Genomic DNA, 5000 nt, shown 5'->3' with positions numbered 1-5000 from the left:
AAGTAGGGATATGCTAAGGTCCATCAGGCTGAATATAGGATGGAGGATGGATTGTAAGACTATATATAAGCACGCTTACTAACAGAAAAGAAGGGGAACGCTTTCTCCCTCCGTATCCCTCACCGCCATTTCCTTCACTGCTTGTACGCGTAAACATACGCACACTCACACAAAAATCCACGTACATTTTAACTCTTCCTTCAAGCTCTCTCTCTCTCTCTCTCTCTCTCTCTCTCTCAATTTCTCTCTGGGTATTATGTATGTGTATGTGTGCGTGTATATATATATATGTACACGCAGAACGAGAGAAGGGAGGATAAAGAGTGATGTAATATATATTTATATAAAACATCACTCTTTATCCTCCCTTCTGTCTATCTTTTGCTTTTTTTTTTTTTTTCAAATCCCATCTCCCCACTCTCTTCAACTTTCAGTTTACAAAGTAGGGCTATGGATTTGACAAGAGCCTGTCAACCTCAAAAGCAAACTTCTCTGGCGTGGAATTTATTCATTCCTTCAAGATTAATAAAATTAAACACAAGCATCACATTGAGGTTAATTTTAGTGATTATATTTGCCAAACTTAAAAATTTGGCTTCGTGCCTAGTCAAAAGAGATCAATATATTTTCTAAACTGTTGGTGAGGACTATGAACCAAAAGATAAGTCGAAGTCATGAGCTAGTTCTGATTCCTGGCTGAAGCCAGCTCAACCATGATTATCACACAATTTCATTTCCTACTCACTGCAAAATCTACGGACTTGTGCCTATGTGCAAATTAAATATGTTTGCTAAAGTAACACCCTGCTGGTGATACATCATATTTAAATAGGCAAAAACACAACAACTCAAATATTCACGCACATGGTTATTGTTAAGAGTATTCCATGTAAAAATGTGTGTGTGTGTGTGTGTGTGTGTGTGTGTGTGTGTGTGTGTGTGTTGGAGTATGAGAAAGTTTGGCTGTCTATTTATTTGTTTGTCTAACTATGACCATCTAACTGTCTGCTAGTCTATTCATCTATCTAGCTGCTTGACGAAGCAATAAAAGAAATTTTGTTCTCTAATTTAACCAGACACACGTTTATATGTACACATAAACAGTCGCATACGTATATGCGCGTATCTCTACGATGTGTGCTGCTTTCACACAAATACATACGCGCTTACACGCATACAAATATATACGTACCATCCCGTATATCTCCACAGTCTAAAGACTTCAGTTCCGCACATTGTAATATCTCTATTCATAATGCTGATTCAACTATCAAATACTTTCCCTTTCCTCCTATACGCATCCTCAAAGACACACAGACACTCGCTGTTGCAAACAGTCGCAAAAATGCATGCAGGTACATACAATTGGACGCCCGCGAAGACATATATATATATATATATATATATATATATATATATATATATATATATATATATATTCTTTTACTCTTTTATATGTTTCAGCTTTGAGGCTGAGGCCATGCTGGGGTACCATATATATATATATATATATATGTGTGTGTGTGTGTGTATAAGGCGCAGGCGTGGATGTGTGGGAAGAAACTTTCTTCCCAACCACATGGTTCTGGGTTCAGTCCCATTGCCTGGCACCTTGGCCAAGTATCTTCTACTATAGCCTCGGGCTGGCCAAAGCCTTGTGAGTGGATTTGGTAGACGGAAACTGATAGTCTGACTTATATATATATTAGTGTGTGTACCTGTGTTTGTCAACCACCACCACCACCCCCACACACACAGACCATCGCTTGACAATCGATGCTGGTGTTTGTAGGTCCCCGTTATCTAGCAGTTCGGCAAAACAGACCGATAGAATAAGTACTAAGCTTACAAAGAATGAGTCATGGGGTCAGTTTGTTCGACCAAAATAAAACCTTTAAGGCGGTGCTCTCGCGTAGCTGCAGTCAAATGAGTGAAACAAGTAAACGAATAGAATATATATATATATATATATATATATATATATATATATATATATATATATATATATATATATACCCATTTAGCTCCCTCTTGTCACTCTTTAATACAGACGCATACATACATCGCCTTTTACTATGTAGCTACACACACGCTCACGCACGCACTCACATACACGCACACACGCACACACACACACACACACACACACACAACACAAACACACACAAAAATGTATACATAAAGTCATATATGATGTTGTAAATATAAGAAGTAAGTATGTGTGCATGTGTGTGCATGTGCGTGTATGAAATGCAACCGGCTAAATGAGGAAGTTAACGTATAGTTTTTATATAATAGATGTAATATATAGGAGTTCTGTACAGGCTAGAAGTTTGAGAAAATGCAATGCTGTGCAGCAAAGATTGAGTGAATGAAGCGTTTTAGACTTAGATAACGTAAGATGTGAAACATAATACAAGCATCGGTTCAATGAGAGACGAACATTTTCAGGAAGGCGGGAAGCACAAAATTATGGATTAATAAGGGTTGTTACAACAATAATAAAAATACGATGTATAAAAATACGAGTACAGAAATTCAGGATGTAATCATTAGTGTATGAGAGTATAAGCATGCTTGTATATATGTATATGTGCGTGAGTGTGTATATTTATGTATTTATACATATATATATATAAAAACATATATACATATTCTATTCAACGTCCCAAAAAGACACATAAGCAAAATGGTATGATCTAAACATATTCAGCCTTTTCTTTTTTGTCTCTAGGCTCTTCTTCTTTTCTTTTATGTATTTTATGTATGTATTTTTCTTCACTTTGATGAAGCTCCATGTTCCAGATCGGTTTTATTACCAAATATGATGAAAATTATTTTTCAGCATATCAATGGCAATAGCATATAACATTGGAAGCAGAAACAGCTGTTAGATGGGATGCAGTCTATTTGTATTGAATTGAAAAGTAATAATTGATGTAAGTCAATCGTTGTTGATCAATATTTCTCCATTTTCTGTTTACTTTAAACTTGATTCCTGGTAAACTCATGTTTATCTTTGTCATTGCCTGTAATCTATGAGCATAATATACTCGCATATGTATGTCCAAGGTTAACATAGGTAATTATACCGGTAGTATAATAGATACTTTTATCCCTTAGACGGTTATTCCAACCTCTAACTCTACTAACCATATTTGTATGTATGTATATGTGTGTATGTACGTGTATATATATATATATATATATATATATATAAATGTGTGCGTGTGTGTGTGTGTACAGACAGGCTAAACATAAAGTCCCAATCAAGAAGATACAGTAAATTTAACTATACTTAACTATTGAGTTAATGTTTTGTTTATTTTTAAACTTGCTTTAAAATAATAACCTCTATTTAACAAACTTATGTGTTTATGAATGTGCATATTTGTATACGTATATGTGTGTCTGTATAAACACACACAAATACAGACGGTGCACAAACAAAAGTGCACTCGAAATGAATTGTGGTGATTAACTATTTGTATTAGCTCTTTGACCAGCGAGCTAGTTCTTAAGCTTTCACGCATAATCGTCAGGCACTTCTGAAGTAATTATCTCACCAATATAGCACGTTTCTCGCGACTGCAAAACTTCAAGAAATGCATATTTAAATCAATCTGTTTAATACAAATACAAATATGTGTGTGCTGTGTGTGTGTGTGTGTGTGTGTGTGTGTGTGTGTGTGTGTGTATGCGTGTGTGTGCGTGTGTGTGTAAGTATGTGTATATATATAAATGAGTATACATTCATATGTATAAATGAGCATATATATATAAATATATATATATATATATATATATATATATATATATATATATATATATATATATATATATATATATATATATATATATATATATATATATATAAATGAACATACATATATATACACACACACTCATGTTTAACGCACACATGGTTTTTATAAATGGAAAAATTTCCCCAAATTTACAAGCTAAATATCAGCGTAAACCGGGTCTGTTAAGTGTAATTTTTTTCTACCACTTTTAGCCGCTACACACTCAAAAATGTATGCACCAAATTCTTCTTCTATAAAAAAGATTCGAAGTAACATGTGATCCTTTGCTTTTTTCCCCTCCTCTCCTTTTCACTTGTGTTACATATGTCAAACTTACTTAATTAATTAGTGCACTGATATATTTTCTGTTAAGCTATAATACGAAATCATTTATTTTTGTGAAAGCATATTTTTATATTTATTTTAATACAAATTCATAGAATAGAATTATTTGCCCCTTGTATAAAAAGTTAGACTTGTTTTAATTAAGCAAGGAATATACACGTATGTCAAAATTTGACGCTACCTTTTCTCAGTATTTTTCATGTGTGCGTGTGTGTGTGTGTGTGTGTGTGTGTTTGTGTACGTGCGTGTGTGTGCGTGCGCGCGCATGTATGCATGTGTGTACATGCATGTATGTGTGCATGAGTGTATGTGTGTGTGTGAACGCGTGTGTGAACGCGTGTGTGAACGCGTGTGTGAACGCGTGTGTGAACGCGTGTGTGCGCGCAGGGGTGTGTGTGCACGCGTTTATGAGCATGTGTGCGTGTGTGTGCGTATGTATGCATATATGCATATATATGTATGTAGGAAAAATAAGAATAAACACAAGTTTATACGCGAGCTACTACCCGCATTTACAGTCATTCTTTGGGCAGCATAGCCCATTATATATATATATATATATATATATATATATATATATATATATATATTATTTTATTTAAAAGAGTTCCAACTCTGTCTGTTTTTTATGTTTTTTATTTATATTCTTGTAAAATTTATGTGGGATATAGAATATGTAATATATAATATACAGTCTGTCATACCGGCCATGATGAAATACCACAAGGTATAGAAAATACGTATTCGCCTTTATATATTTATATATTTAATCCTTTATATTGAACACTCAATATTTCATATATTCAATAAGATATATTCCATATATTCAATAAGACATTCAATACTTCA

General features: G+C 33.9%; 1 long non-coding RNA gene across 1 annotated transcript in view; it reads left to right on the top strand.

The window, feature by feature from the left end:
• The window catches only part of LOC149137196 (uncharacterized), a 73223-nt gene that overhangs the window by 2731 nt on the left and 65492 nt on the right, over window positions 1–5000 (top strand). The window contains exon 2 of the long non-coding RNA XR_016240715.1: window positions 2846–2939. This is a non-coding gene — a long non-coding RNA (uncharacterized LOC149137196). The remainder of the gene's footprint in view (window positions 1–2845; window positions 2940–5000) is intronic.

Source organism: Octopus bimaculoides, chromosome 2 (genome assembly GCF_046866305.1).
Source record: "Octopus bimaculoides isolate indiv1 chromosome 2, ASM4686630v1, whole genome shotgun sequence".
In the NCBI taxonomy this organism is placed as follows: domain Eukaryota; kingdom Metazoa; phylum Mollusca; class Cephalopoda; order Octopoda; family Octopodidae; genus Octopus; species Octopus bimaculoides.
This window is presented reverse-complemented; position numbering and strand designations above follow the sequence as displayed.